The sequence below is a fragment of the Stegostoma tigrinum genome, chromosome 34 (genome assembly GCF_030684315.1).
Source record: "Stegostoma tigrinum isolate sSteTig4 chromosome 34, sSteTig4.hap1, whole genome shotgun sequence".
Taxonomy (NCBI): Eukaryota; Metazoa; Chordata; class Chondrichthyes; order Orectolobiformes; family Stegostomatidae; genus Stegostoma; species Stegostoma tigrinum.
Genome location: NC_081387.1, coordinates 3,882,150 through 3,898,413, shown reverse-complemented (window position 1 = coordinate 3,898,413; position 16,264 = coordinate 3,882,150). Strand labels below are relative to the sequence as shown.

General features: G+C 42.6%; 1 protein-coding gene across 1 annotated transcript in view; it reads left to right on the top strand.

Annotated features, from left to right (window-relative positions):
• Window positions 1-3,279: 3,279 nt before the first annotated feature.
• The window catches only part of LOC125467699 (zinc finger protein 271-like), a 126,106-nt gene continuing 113,121 nt past the window's right edge, over window positions 3,280-16,264 (top strand). The window contains exon 1 of the transcript XR_009442923.1: window positions 3,280-3,876. The gene's annotated coding sequence lies outside the window, so the exon portion shown is untranslated. The remainder of the gene's footprint in view (window positions 3,877-16,264) is intronic.

Sequence of the window (16,264 nt, the reverse complement as noted above, 5' to 3'; positions counted from 1 at the left end):
TTGTCCACTCTTTGAGAAGAAGTGTTTTCTGACATCACCCCGAACAGCCTCAATCTAATTTTAATGCTCTGAACCTCGTTCTGACCTCTTCTCCCAGAAGAATTGTTTTGCTTGAACTACTCAACTTGTTTAATCACCACAAACACCTCAGTCAGATTATGCCTGACTTTACTGCATTCAAGGGATTACAAGATCAGTCTGCACAACCTGTCCTCGTAATTTAACCCTTTTTAGCCCCAGAACATTCTGGTGAACTTACGCTGCACTCCCTCCCAAGGCCAACTTATCCTTCCTGAGATCTGGTGCTCAGATGAAACACAGTTCTGCAGATAGGAACAAAACAGAGTTCTGTCTAATTGGAACATAACTTCCATAAGGACCTAGTTCTGGCAGAGAAAGCAGGACCAAGGACAAGTGCTTGCTCTGGCCCAGTCAGCTACAGAAACATTACAGTGAATGGAGGGCCAAAAAGTGAGACAGCTGAATTAGAAAGCACTGCCTATCTCATATGGGGCAAGACAGCCTTCCAGGAATGGAACAAAAAAGAAGTTGCTGGGAAAGCTCAGCAGGTCTGGTAGCATCTGTGAAGAGAAAATCAGAGTTAACTCTGACTTTTTTTCTTCATAGATGCTGCCAGATCTGCTGAGCTTTCCCAGAAACTTCTGTTTTTGTTCCTGATTTACAACATCTGCAGTTCTTCTGGTTTTCTTCTAGGAATGAAATCTGATTGGACCTTGCCCTATATCATCACTGAATCTCGTAACACTTGGCGGTTTGTATGATGGAATTGAGCTTCATATTGTGTCGCTAAAGTTTTGTATCATTTCTGACCATTAGAATTAGGAGCCAGACTAAAGCACAGGGATTTTAAAGAAACTTCTGACAATATTCTGAGATAGTTTCCCCTGACAAGGGTGCTTGTGTGTTAGTCAAGTGAGCCAGCTCTTGAGTGTGTGACAATGTGATGGCTTTAAGAGGTGCATTTTGTCCCCGTTTTGTTTTATTGGGAAAGGTTGAGACAGAGATAAAGAGCATTCCGCTCCAAAGTCACTAAACAGCTTGTGCGGCTTTAGGTTTTTTTAAAGTTGGAACAATAGAAGCAGCCTGAATCGGTGGGGTCAAGCTCCCGCAGAACCAAGATTTTCCTTAAAGTTTTAACCTTCAGTAGCAGTTGCTGGAGTCTTGAAGCTGGATGTGGAAGCTCTTATACCTCTCTCTGTTAGAGCTAAAAGCTGGGGTTCTCTTCCTGCTGCTAGAACAAAACATGAGACAATTTATTTTACTGCATTTGCCTTTGCCAAGGGCATGTTTGTGGGATTTTACTGTATTGGAACAATAATTTAGTAGTAGTTAATGTATATTTTTTGTTAAGCATTTCAAAAGAGTTAGTTAAGCCAAATCTTTTACTTTTATTTTGTCTGCATTTTACGTAATCGTGTATGAAAAAAGGGTATTTTGTTTCAAGCCTGGTAGTTTGACCAATCAAATTGCACCCAGAATACAATGCCTTTCACATCCATTTAAAAAAAGAAAAAACTAGGGTCTAGACTATCTTCTTCATGTATATTTGAGGGGATTTAGTCTAGTCCATAACAAGTGAATACAGGGTAGAATCAGACTCTACTTCAGTTGCTGATGTGAATTATATACAAATCCTCTTCAGGCATGTGTTTGACTAATACCATGGGGAATGTTTGTACTCTCCTGTTCTGGAGGACTGCTGTCCTGAGTATGGAGAGGGAATAGGGATGTTTACAGACCTGAGTTCGCTCAACCCATCATACCTCAATCTCACCTTACACTCTTCCAAGGTTCATTTAATTTTCTAGGAAAGGTCTTGGGTTTCCTTGAGCAGGGAGGTGATGTTGAACTTATATACAAGAAACTTGCTGGACCTCAGCTGGAGTATTAGAACTCAGCTGATGTACAATTCATAGGAAGGATGTGAAATGTTCGCATGCAGAAGTGATTTATGAGAATGGTTTCAGGAATGAGATCGTTTAGTTACGAGGATGGTTTGAAGAGTTTGGAGCCGTTCTCCTTGGAGAGAAGGCTGAGTAGAGATTTGATAGAAATTTTCAAAAACATGAATGAACTGGAGGGAGGGAGAAGCTGTTCCTGCTCATAAAAGCAAAAAGAACAACAGAGATAATGGGAACTGCAGATGCTGGAGAATTCCAAGATAATAAAATGTGAGGCTGGATGAACACAGCAGGCCAAGCAGCATCTCAGGAGCACAAAAGCTGACGTTTCGGGCCTAGACCCTTCATCAGAGAGGGGGATGGGGAGAGGGAACTGGAATAAATAGGGAGAGAGGGGGAGGCGGACCGAAGATGGAGAGTAAAGAAGATAGGTGGAGAGAGTGTAGGTGGGGAGGTAGGGAGGGGATAGGTCAGTCCAGGGAAGACGGACAGGTCAAGGAGGTGGGATGAGGTTAGTAGGTAGATGGGGGTGCGGCTTGGGGTGGGAGGAAGGGATGGGTGAGAGGAAGAACCGGTTAGGGAGGCAGAGACAGGTTGGACTGGTTTTGGGATGCAGTGGGTGGGGGGGAAGAGCTGGGCTGGTTGTGTGGTGCAGTGGGGGGAGGGGACGAACTGGGCTGGTTTAGGGATGCAGTAGGGGAAGGGGAGATTTTGAAACTGGTGAAGTCCACATTGATACCATATGGCTGCAGGGTTCCCAGGCGGAATATGAGTTGCTGTTCCTGCAACCTTCGGGTGGCATCATTGTGGCAGTGCAGGAGGCCCATGATGGACATGTCATCTAGAGAATGGGAGGGGGAGTGGAAATGGTTTGCGACTGGGAGGTGCAGTTTGTTGCGAACTGAGCGGAGGTGTTCTGCAAAGCGGTCCCCAAGCCTCCGCTTGGTTTCCCCAATGTAGAGGAAGCCGCACCGGGTAGTAGGGATTGGTCAGTGGCAAGGATGGGGCTTCCCACAGTAAGAGTCTTGAACGCAATATATTGCGTTCTGTGATGAAGGGTCTAGCTCCGAAACGTCAGCTTTTGTGCTCCTGAGATGCTGCTTGTCCTGCTGTGTTCATCCAGCTCCACACTTTGTTATCTCGGATTCTCCAGCATTTGCAGTTCTCATTATCTCTGATCACAATATTGCTCAATACCACCGTGGGCTGGGACAATTTCTCAGCATCTTCTTCTTCAGTTCCTTTCCCACTTGTAGTGGTATTTGAGACAAACAGAACACATGCTGATGTCTTGAAAATAAAAAAAAATACTGGCGATCACAGCGTGTCAGCCAGCATTCATGGAGAGAAAGCAAGCTAAACTTCCGACTCTAGATTACTCTTCATCAGAGCTGAAGTGTCAGTGGGCCTAACCCGCTGCGATCTGCAGTATTATCCCTTTTCAGCACAGATTTCCAGCATCTGCGGTAATTTGCTCCCACAACGTTACGTCCGACGAAAGGGAAATAGTTCTAACCGGGGTCAGAGGCTGTCATCCCAGATTTTGCCGCCAGGTAGCACCATTTACAGGTGCGCACATCCAATTCCGACACCGGCCATGTCACTGCCGCTCGAGCCCGCGTGCTCTCGGGTTGAAGTTCCCGAACGCTGGGCCCCAAGTATTTCCGTCAAGCACTCCGACCGGTTCTCCGATGTAGCAGTGTTGTCGTTCATCATTGCGCAGGCGCTTTCCCCGTATGCAGCATGGGTAATGTAGTTCGGAGCGGGATTGCGAGGGGTATGGATGAATCGAGCTGAGTCCCTGTGGAGGTTTTAAATAACCTCAGTGAAGGGGGAGCTTTCTGGGTTTGGGGCTGTAATTCAGTTAATGTTTGAGGAACTGGCCTGTCCCTCACTCCATCAAATACGGGAAGGCACTTCCAGAGAAAACCTCTCCAACATTTTCTCACGAAAGGTGAGTTTTTGCTGCAATGTCCAAGATATTTCTGGAGATTTGGGTTTTCACAAGATTTTGGGGCAGAGCTGATAAATGTTGACATCTATCCTTTTAGAGGGAGGAATAATCTGTGAGGAAGGAGTTGAAATTTTGGATTATTTTGTGAAACCCACTCTAATGGTCACTGTGATGTGGAATATCAAGATGTGGAGCTGGATGAACACAGCAGGCCACACAGAAATCTTAAGAAAGTAGGGTCCAGACCCGAAACGTCAGCTTTCCTGCTCCTCTGATGCTGCCTGGCGTGCTGTGTTCATCCAGCTCCATGCCTTGTTATCTCAGACTCCAGCAGTGGCAGTTCCTACTGTCTCACTGTGATGTGGAAATTGTTGGCATAGCTTTTATAGAGACATAGACAGTGTCCAATGTCTATTCTTGTCCCACCAGAAGAATTGTATCCCCATGTTAGTGGCTCACTAAAAACCAAAAATCTGTTGGTGAGGTTTTCTGGTCAATGTGTCTTTTTGACTTTCTTGGTAATTTCAGCAGCAAGGTGAGGGGTTTGAGCTGTGGGCTTGGAGCTGAATCTCTGGTTGGTGAGCTGTGGGCTTGGAGCTGAATCTCTGGTTGGTGAGCTGTGGGCTTGGACCTGAATCTCTGGTTGGTTTGGTCTCCGGGTACAGAGCATGGCAGGAAGAAGTGCACCACAATCCTGTATTTTACATCTCAGACTTGTGGAGGGTTCACACATTCTTACTTAGCTCATGGGGAATGATAGTTGTGTATTATTCCGATTCTTTTATTTTCAATGTGAGTAATTATTTGTGTTCCCTGCTTTTAAGTCAATTTTTCAGAATTGAGCAACATTGTTCTGTTAAGAGTTCACAGGATGTGTTGATAATCAAGTCTGAAATGTTTTCTAATATGAGAGTAACATTTCCTATTCTTTACTGATTTGACTGGTCCATTGGAGATCTTGGTAGAGAACGGTTTTCATTTCTCTCGATCACACCAGTGATTTCTGAAGACCAACTTCTGTACCTCTTGTGGACCAGTCCAGCCATTCCCATCCTCAACACATTCTAAAACATTAACCATGTGATCTTCACAAAACCCTACCGTCTCCTTTCACCCCATAGCTCTCAAACCATTTCTCCTTCACCTTCAGGGTGATGGTTTTCTCTGAAATGATGTCCTGATGTGATAGGACTGTGCATTTATGTACGATTTGTTCTGTGCTGTTTCTTTTGCAGAGAGGTATTGCCACAATATGGCCAGAATATTTACTTCAAAAGCAGTGGGTAAACGGCTTTGAGCTCCTAGAGTATTTTTTTTCCCAAGACAAAATAGACAAAAGAAGCATGAGTATGTGCTGTTAGGCTCACACAGACCCAGGGTTTCAGTTGAAGTTGAGGAGTTGGTTGTTGAAACTACTAGATGCAGCTAAAAATGCCTGTGCTGCTAGATTGCATATTTTGGTGTTACTTATTGGACCAGAGGAGATAGCAATTGAGGAAAATCTGTTTTACTGGATTTGTGTTTGCTATGGGTGTGTTTCTGGATGCCGCCACAATGGTACAGTTGATGATTAGTAGTTAAATAACATATTACTTTGTTAATTATTCTAATAGAATTAGTTAATGTTTCAGTATGTGTTGAGGATGGGAATGGCTGGACTGATCCACAAGAGGTACAGAAGTTGGTCTTCAGGAATCACTGGGGTGATCAAGAGAAATGAAAACCGTTCTCTGCCAAGCTCTCCAATGGACCATTCGTGTTAGGTCAATTCTTCTTTCATTTGTATTTTAACTGTTGTAAGAATAAAGTGTGTTTTGCTTAAAGCCTGGTAGTTTGACCAGTTGAATCACATCTGGAACACAGCGCCCTACACTTGCCTTAGAACAAGATGAAAGTTAAGACCTAGGCTGGGTCCTTGATATATTTTGAGGATGTTTGGTCTGGTCCATGACACTGAACTGATACACTTTGGTCAAGTCAATGATTTCTTTTGACCATTCATTACTTCACCTCTTGCACAAAAATGTGTTCAAACTGTCACACGACCATGTTCCCCCACTGATTATCCAATCAGTGTTCTGACTGAGTCACCGATCAGGACACTGAAAGATGAGCCAATCAGGGCAGTGAAAAGATGTCTAATGTCTGTAAGTTTGGGAATGAAATGTTATTGGCTTTGTAATAAATATTGATCAGTACTATCGAGAACACTGAGGAAAGAAAAATCAGACTCTGCGCCATTTTTGGGAAGTATCATAATTTGAATAATCCAGAACAATGTGTCCATCCCTTGTTGGTCTCAATTTTGACTGTCCTCAATGTATTTTGCACATATAATCTTTAAAATGTTCAGGACTTCTAATGGTACATGTAAAATGTTATTTGCCGAATTGTCTGTCTTTGCCTTTCTGGGCATTTTATGTCATAATAGCTTGCATTTCTTAAGGAATGGTTCATTTTAAGGATTGATGGTCAGTTCACTTACTTGGTAAAATTGTTAAAATCAGATCTCCTTCATTACCTGTGTTCTGTGACGGAGCAGCACAAAGGTTTCTGAGGTTTTGATGATAGATCTAGTTGCTATTATTTATAATGTAAGTCACATTCTTTTCCACATGTCCCAAATTGCTTTTTGGGATGACTTCTTTTGAGGAATTTGAATGTTTGTACTGTGACTGGCTTTGACATGATTTTGTGACTTTACTTTCTGACATTTTACTTTCATATGGATTGGGGCGGCACGGTGGCTCAGTGGTTAGCACTGCAGCCTCACAGCGCCAGAGACCCAGGTTCAATTCCAGCCTCGGGCAACTGCCTGTGTGGAGTTTGCACGTTCTCCCTGTGTCTGCGTGGGTTTCCTCCGGGTGCTCCGGTTTCCTCCCACAGTCCAAAGATGTGCAGGCTAGGTGGATTGGCCATGCTAAATTGCCTGGTGTTCAGGGGTGTGTGGGTTATGGGGGGGGGAGGGAGGGAATGGATCTGAATGGGATGCTTCAACGGGCGGTGTGGACTTGTTGGGCCAAAGGGCCTGTTTCCACACTGTAGGGAATCTAATCTAATCTAATCTAAATTTGTCCAGTCTTTGATCACTGGAAGATCTGGGCCAATGCCTCTACTGGGTCGTTGGCATTCAGTGCATGTCATGCTGTTGACTCCTGTTGAATCTGAGAGATTTTGTACTTTGTATCAGCATCATCAACTTTGTTCAAGACAGTGCAGTTCTCAACAGCTTGTCAATCATGAACGTCTGTTTCCTTTATTGTATTTCACTTCCAAATGATACCTCTGCAAATAAAGTCGTATTCTGTGCAAACACTCTGGAGCAAATGTAAGTGGTTTGAGAAATATGCTTTAAAGTGCCTTCTGGTTTGACTTTATCATCATTTTCGCTTGCTTTCTCACTCTGTCTCTCCACTTCATATAGCAGGTAATGGTTGAGACGCTCACAAGCAGAGACACTAGACAGGTTCTCTCTCAATCTGTGCACTACATTACTCAGTGTGTGTTAACTCTCTGGATACAAACACAACGGGTTGCCCTCACTGCATGGGGATTACTCCAAGTCCTGTGTCACTGACATCACACTGCAGGGTGGCTCCATTGTTGACATCATAATCCCTCAGCATTGTGATGTCATCACTAGGTGTTTGATGGGAGTGAAAGCTGCTTCTTGTTCTGTGTCTCAGCCCCACTGAACACCATGTGCATTGAGACTGTACAGAAATTTACAGTCTGAGGATGATTTGAAAGAAATAGTTCCTGTGTGGGTTCACTGATATTCCAGGAGGTCCAATGGTTGTGTGAAAGTTTTAGTGCAGAACCGACATTGATGAGAGTTCCTCTGTGAATGTTTTGATGGAGCAGGACATAGACTGACTGTGCAAAAAACTAGTCCTAAAAGAGTTACTCCCTTATCTGAATTCTGTCGTGTCCCAGACTGTCAAAGACTTCAAAGGTTCATCACAAATCTCTCACTTGTAGAGTTATTTTCCTCTGTGGATCCTGTGATGGAACAGGAGGTTCCAGGACCTAAACAATGATTTGTCACACACCTCACTCTTTAACAGTTTCTTCCCGGGGTATATGCTGGTTCATTGACGTCACATGTCCTCCGACTGCAAGAATGATTTGTCACATACCTTAGATATGAATGTTCTTTTTCTTTCATGAACACACCAGTGATTGACAAGGACAGTCGTTGAGCAAAGCCATGGTCATACTCATTACATTTGATCGTTTTCCCAGTGTGTGTGTAATTGATTCAGAAATGTTGATAACTTCGTAAATGCTTGGATACCTACATCACACTTGAATGATTTCTCTTCCATGTAGCTGCTTTTGTGTTAACATTTGAACAACAAATCTTTCTTCGGTGCTGGGATCCTGCTCGAACCACCTCTCACCTATACAAACAAGTCAGTGGATCACAAGGGTCAATTAATGAATGAGCCTGTCACCACATTTGGAGACCATTCACACTGCTTCATTGGGCCAATCATCCACAGCGGAAATTCAGAAAAGGTGGTTCTGAAGGAAGGTTCTACACCACTGACCCTGGAGGCTGATAACCATGAGAATGATTTGCCACACACCTTGCAAGTGAATATTCTGTCTCCGCTGTGATGATGTTGGTGCTTGCGAGGTGCAATGATTCTGAAAATGCTTTGTCACACACCTCGCAAATAAATGGCTTCTCCCCTGTGTGAATGTGCTGTTGAACTACTAGATGTAAGGAGTGTGTGAACGTCCTGTCCTAAAATATCACACTTAAATGGCTTCTACCCCATGTGACTGTCAGTGATGAATAAGCATTGTTGACTTTGTGAAAGCTCAGTCTCACAACTCACAACTAAGTTTTCACTTAAGTGACGCTGCCCCTGTAATAACAGTTTACACAACAGATAGACAGACATTTTCTGTTACAGGGTCTTATGATCCTGTGAAGATGGCTTCCCAAACATCTCATTTGAACAGTCTCTCATCTGTAGGATTTAGTCAGTCGTTCATGAGGTTCGATGAATGAAGCTTTCACCACACTTGGAGCCACTCACGCTTCTTCCCAGCCTTGCTCTGACTGATTACCCAATCTTTCTGTAAAACAGGAAAAAAATATGATTTTCTTGAATTCTCTCTCTCTCTTTGCTGAAGGTGCTGACTCTTCAGATTTTTTTTTTACATTCATATTTTTATCGGAGGTTGGTGCCATTGTATAGTGCAGCATTTGTTGCCCACCCTTGATTGCCCGTCATAAGATGGTACTGAGCTGCTTTCCATTTGTGGTCAATGGAAATGTAGGTAGTGCTGTCAGGGAGCGAGTTTTATGATTTTGTCCCAGTGACGGTGAAGGAACAGTGATAAGGTTCCAAGGCAGGATGGTGCGTGGCTTTGAGGGGTGGTCTCATCCAAATATTATCGTGTGAATTAGGAATAAGAGGTGGCCATACGGCCCAAACTGGCTCTGATGATGTGACCTATATCCAAACATACAAATATGAATTAGTAGCAGGAAAAGCCAATTTATTCCCTTGAGATTGCTCCGCAATTTAATAAGAATATGGCAAATTATCATTATCTGTCAGTAGGCTATGCACACTTCCTTGCATGTGCTCTACTGCTAACTCCTAACTTTCGCTGTCAACGCATGCCTAAATAAATGTCCTGAGGTGAATCTTATGTTCTGAAGACCTCAGGAAACCCAGTGATGGTCCCCGATTTCATCTTTTATACAGAAAAGGATTTGTCACATTCAGCCAAGTATGTGCAACTGTTTTAACACAGCTCACAACATCTCTCTAATGCTTAAAATTCTTGACCAATGAGCAGAGAGCTCCTGGCTTTCCCACAACAATCTAATTTAAATTATAACCTTTTGACTAACGTACCAATCTCAGATCTTTCTGTGCTTGACTCATTAGAACCCAAATATGCAAACTGTGTCCCAGTGACAGGCTGAGTTCACTACTGTGTTTTCTTTACATACTACAAAACAGTATTTGAGCTGTTGACTTAAGAACATTCTGAACAACATTCTAATACAGTTAAGACATCTCATCACTGTGCTTATGTACAGTACAATTTAATAATTTAAGCCTTGCCTATTGTGAGAGATGACCTAGGTGGGGATGAAATTGGCTCTGTTTGGGTGGAGGTAAAACCATAAAGGGAAAGAAGGAATAGTAATGATTAGTGCATAGAGCCCCGAACAGTAGTCATTCAGTGGGAATGGTGATAGAACAACAAATAATTGTAAAAAGAATACAGAAATAATTATGGGTGATTTTAATCTGTATGTTGATGTGGTTAATCAAATTGGAAAGAGAAGCAATGCATTAGAGATAGTTACCTAAAGCAATATGTCATAGCCTGCTCTGTGATTGTCTCTATGTTGGATCTGGTAATGGGTAATAAGGAAAGTTGAATAAACAAGCTCTGAGTCAAGGATGCCGTATGAAATACTGATCGTAACTTGATAGAATCTAATATTCAGTTCAAGAATTAGAAACTTGGGTCAGAAAAAACTCTGTTTAACTTAAATATAGCAGATGACAAAGAAATGAGGATAGAGTTAGCTAAAGTGAACTGGGCAGATAGATTAGCAGGAATGACAGTAAGCAAGCAGCGGCAGATATTTAAGGAGGTAATTCATGACTGTCAAATGCATCCCAGTAAGGAAGAAAGATTCTAAAAAAGGAATAAACCAACCATGGTTAACTAAGGAAGTTAAGCAGAGTGCTAACTTGGAAAACAAGTATATAAGGAAGCCAAAATAAGTGATAGCCCCCAAAACTGGGATAAATTCAGAATCCAGCTAAGAAGGTTAAAAAATAGCAAGACAGAGCAAATAAACTATGAGAACAAACATTGATTAATGTAGAACATAAGAGGTCCTTTAAATATATAAAAAGGAAGAGAGAGATCAAAGTGAACATATGGCCTCTCAGAAAATAAACCTGAGGAGATGGTTTGGGGAAACAAAGAAATGGCAGAGTAGTTCGGATATTTTGCATCAGCCATTGTGGTGTAAGATATGTCGAACAGCCCATTAAGACTGAAGAACACAATGGAGGAATGAAATAGCATTAACATCATTAGAGAAATACTGTTAGATAAACTTATGGAGCTAAAGGCAGATAGGACTTTGGCACTGATGGCTTGCATCCTAGGTTCCTCAAAGACGTCTTTGCAGAGATAGCAGATGTGTTGGTTGCAATTTTCCAAATTGGCAGTTTTCCGATCCTCTGACTTCTCCAAAATACAATGTGACACTTGTTTCCAAAAAGGGAGGAAGGCAAAACATGGGTAACTATAAGCTGATTAGCCTAACATCGATTATTGGAAAAGAATTGGAATCCACTATTAAGAAGGTAATAACAGAACACTCGCAAGCCTTATAAATCCTCAGTAGCACATACCTGCTTTTATGTTCAAGTCCTCTCAAAATAAATGCCAACATTGCATTTGCCTTCCTGAATACTGACTCAACCTGCAAGTTTACATTGAGAGAATCCTGGACTAGAACTCCCAAGTCTCTTTGCACATTAGACTTCTGAATTTTCTCTCCATTTAGAAAATAGTCCATGCTTTTATTCTTCTTGCCAAAGTGCGTGACCTCTCATTTTCCAAAGTACTGCTACATCTGCCACTTCTTTGCCCACTCTCCTAACCTGTGCAAATCCTTCTGTAACCTCACCACCTCCTCAATTCTACCTATCCTGCCACCTATCTTTGTATCATCTGCAAACTTAGCCAGAATGCCCACAGTTCCTTCATCTAGATAATCAATGTATAAAGTGAAAAGTTGTGGTCCCAGCATGGACATTTGCAGAATACCACTTGTCACCGGCTGCCACCCTAAGAAAGACCCTTTTATCCCCACTCTCTGCTTTCTGCCAGACAGCTAATCTTCTATCAATGCTAGTATCTTGCCTCTGACACCATGGGCCCTTACTCAGCAGCCTCCTGTGTGGCGCCCCTTCTTCTTCTCGGAGTGGCTCTGTGCTGCTGCAGTGTGTTGATGCCCATTTAAACCAGCAGACAAAGGACGCATGACAGTCATAAACGGGACTACCTGTCCAAGACACATGCACTGCTAGTGGTCAAGAACACATACCGGCAAGTGCAGACAGAACTGACACCACAGCTGGGCAACAAGATCCTCAACGCGCTAAAAATACTCAAACAGACTGGACAGATCAACAAAACAGACTTTGTAAGAATGAAACCTGCAAGGAACTAACACCCCCGTCCCCCGCAAATTCTTGGGCCTCCCGAAAGTACACAAACCGGAAGTACCCCTTAAACCCATAGTCTCCCTGCCAGGCACGCAATTACCTAGATTAGCCAAGGATCTACAAAGGAGTTTAAAGCACCTCGTCAGCAAGTCACCCCACTCAATCCACTCAGCCCAAGAGCTCCTCAATTCCATCAAGGACATAAGAATAGGTGATGATGAGACCATGGAATCGTTTGATGTTACTGCCCTATTCACATCGATAGACATACCACTAGCAAGAGAAACAATGACAGCACTATTAAAATAAGAACAAGACCCCAGTGACAGCATCTCCACAGACAACATGCTGAAGCGACTGGATCTATGCCTCACCACCCACTCACCTTTTAATGGCCAAATATGTGAACAAATCAACGGAACACCCTGGGATCAGCTAACTCCAAATTAATAGCTGAAGCAGTGATGCAGAGATTTGACAGTACGGCCCTGCTGCTAATCCAACAAGAACTATGGGTATGCTATGTGGATGACATCTTTGTCATTATTAAATGGACCAAACTGGAGGAGACACATGAACTTATAAACAACACCCTCACCGGAATCAGATTCACCAGAGAAGAGGAGAAGAACAAACAGCTCCCATTCCTGGATGTCATGGTACAGCACAGGACAAATTGGGAATTCCTAACAAAGATACACAGGAAAGCCACACATACTGACCAAGTACTGAATTTCAACAGCAACCACCCTAATACACACAAACGAACTTGTGTGAGAACATTATTTAAGCAGGCAATGACACACTGCAGCAGCACAGAGCTATGCCGAGAAGAAGAAGAGTACTTCTTCCAGGTACTCCAAGATAATGGATACCCGAAATAGTGGGTCACAAGATGCCTATTACACAAACAACACCAGGAAGATACTACATGCCCCGACACACTCATCATGCTACCTTACATCAGGAACACATCTAAACTGACCACAAGACTCCTACGGCCACTGGGTATCAGAGTAGCACACAAACTCACATCAACCCTACGACAATTGCTCACCTGAACCAAAGACTATTACCCACTATGGACAGGACCAATATCATATACAAGATTCCCTGCAGAGACTGTGACAAACATTACATCGGATAAACAGGAAGGAAATTAACAACAAGGGTACATGAACATCACTTGGCTACAAAAAGATAAGACCAATATTTGCTCGTCTCTATCCACACGGATAAGGATAACCATCAATTTGACTGGGACAAGCAAAGCAGAGACAAGTACGGGAATTCTCCATGCAGAAAGCCATCAATAAACACATACAGCTCGACCCCATATATACTCCACTGCGAAGGAAAACCAGAAGTGAGGTAATCCACCTCAATGGACTCTTCCTTCTCACCTTAAACCTATGCCCTCCCCCACCCTGGGGAAAACACCTTGGCAATTCATCCTATCTGTGCCTCATGATTTTATGAACTTGTACAAGGTCACACCTCCGCCTCCGCTCCAGGGAAAACTGTCCCAGCCTATTCAGCCTCTCCCTTTCATTCAAACCTCCAACCCTGGCAACATTCTTGTAAATCTTTTCTGAACCCTTTCAAGTTTCACAACATCCCTCCTGTAGCAGGGAGTCTAGAATTGCATGCAATAGTCCAGAAGTGACTGAACCAATGTCCTGTGCAACTGCAACATGACCTCCTAAGATGGAAGATGGGAAGGAATTATGGCTGTAAGAGCTAATCCTTTTTTAAGGTATTTTCAGTATTGCAGCGGATTGTCTCATTCTTGGAGTAGTAATTACTGTTTTATAATCTGTTGTGTTGTTTTGGAACTTTGGGGAAAATAAATCAAAACAAATTTTAAAAATGAGGAAGGAAGACAAGGTAGTGACCACATGGTAGGAAGTGAATCAACAGAGGAAAAAATAAGGATGCTGATGATCTGGAAGAAAAACAGAAATTCCTGGCGAAACTCAACAGATCTGGCAGCATCTGTGGAAAGAAAATAGATTTAACATTTCCAGCCCTGTGAACCATCTTCAGCATCCATAGAAGAAAAGACATTGGAAGAAGGGACACAGTTGAGAGGAGCTCAGCAATGGCAAGAACACTTCTGGCTAACGTGGGGACCACGAGGGGAGGTTGAGTAACTAGCAGTTTCATGAGAATAGGGTCAAAGGAATATGAGGTGGTTCTCATCCACAAGATGAATTCAAAGAGGGCATGAGGACAAATAAGAGATAAACTATCAAAAGATGAGAGTCCAGAGGTAGAGCCAGATGAGCGTTAATGGAGATTTGTCCACATGGGCTAATGAAGGAGAGAAATATGGCAGAGGAAGCCGATGTGATTGTTTCAATATTCTTTCCCTGAGCAGATTGGTCTGTAACCACAAAGCAGAAAATTAAAGTCACAGATGGAAAATATGTTGAAAAATACTTTTCACCCAGAAGGTGCGGAGGTTCTGGAACTTACTGTTTGAAAGAATAATCAAGGCAGAAACCCCTCATTTTATTTCAAATACACTTGAACAACTTGAAGGACTAACTTCTCCACATTTAAAATGGTGATGGAATAATTTTTACATGTTGACAGTCTCTATCAAACACTCACAGAGAAGATACAGTACGGGTTAGATTGCGTGAAACTCCATTTGAACTGTTCCTGGAGTGTCAGATTAATCCAGGTTACTCAAAGATGCGGTAAGTTTCTAATTCACAATGGAGCTGGAAGAGGAGAATTGCTCAACTGAATTTTACACATAATCAGTGGATATTTCAACGTAGTGATTGTGCTTGGGGTGTTGAATAAACTGAAGTTAGGGAATAATCTCACCTTCACTTCCCAGAAAATTCTTAAGTGTTGTGATGGTGCTCAGCTTGAGAGAAGCATTGCATTGGTTTGTGTCACTGAAAAGCAAGTGACAAAGTGAGAAGAGGCTGCGTGGGAACCGCCCAGATTGTTTGATCAGTTTAAACAGTAAGTTCCTTCACTGTCACAGACGTCAAGAGAAGAGGCATTGAGATTTGTTTCTAAACCAAACTTTACTCCACCCCAGCTGGGACTTGACCCACAATCCCAGGTTTTGGGAGGCCAGTGCTTTATCCATTAAGTCACTGGGTTGCACAAAGTGAAGGCTTGGTGATTGTAACTTGATCCTTTGCCTCTATGTAGTCCCTGCCAAAGTTTATGCCTTTATGTGGACTTGCCTTTATGTGGACTTGCCTTTTTTTCAAACACAACATGATTGGATCAATTTCAGGAATGAAAAGACAGGATTGGAGTTTGCTTTTTGTGTGTCAATATGTACATTGTTCTTCACATACAGTTGAAACATTATAATTGTCTTTCTAGACATGTACTTATTTCTCTTGACTGTTCAGTGATTTCTCTGACCCAGATTCCTGTCTGCCACCTTTAACCTTGCTGACTCACCAAGCATTATTCCTCTCATCATACCAACCACAGAAGGCTATCTCTAATCACTCCCGTAGAGTACTCAGTAGCCATGTTCCCCTCAACATTTCAGCTGTATCTCCTTCTATATTCCTCCCTGGAAAAAGTTATTTATCAATTCACTGGTAACTGCACTCTCAAAATCCCCACTATCTTGGCCTCTGACTTTCTTCACCACAACATTTCTGCAGCCACTGATTTAGTCAACCCTACCCTCCTCTCCATGTGTGATTCTCCAAAACCACAATAAGATCATTCCCCTCTTTCACCTTGGCCATTTCCCCAGAATGCAGTTTTGATTTACTCTCCATTAACACCAGGAAATGCAGACTTAAAAGATCATGGTTGCAACTATTTTAATATCCAGTACTGGATCTGGCTGGACCACATAAAGCATGGTGGGGTCCAGTTCCCATCTGTTAAAACTGTTTACCATTACAGGATCATCTGGAATACAAAAAGATAATTGCCAACTTCTTGTCTCAACTGCCAACCATCTTTTGTCACTATACACTCATGCCACCAGCCAGTCTATCTCTGTGTTAAGTTCTGCACCTTAATCCTCATAGTTCATTTCACTTCAAGTTTCAAATCATCCAGTATTTTAAATCGAGCCTTGTATCCCAAGGTCTAGATCATTAATGTCTATTGGGGAGAACCAGGATCCTATCATTAAAACCTGGTGATTTTTTTCACGT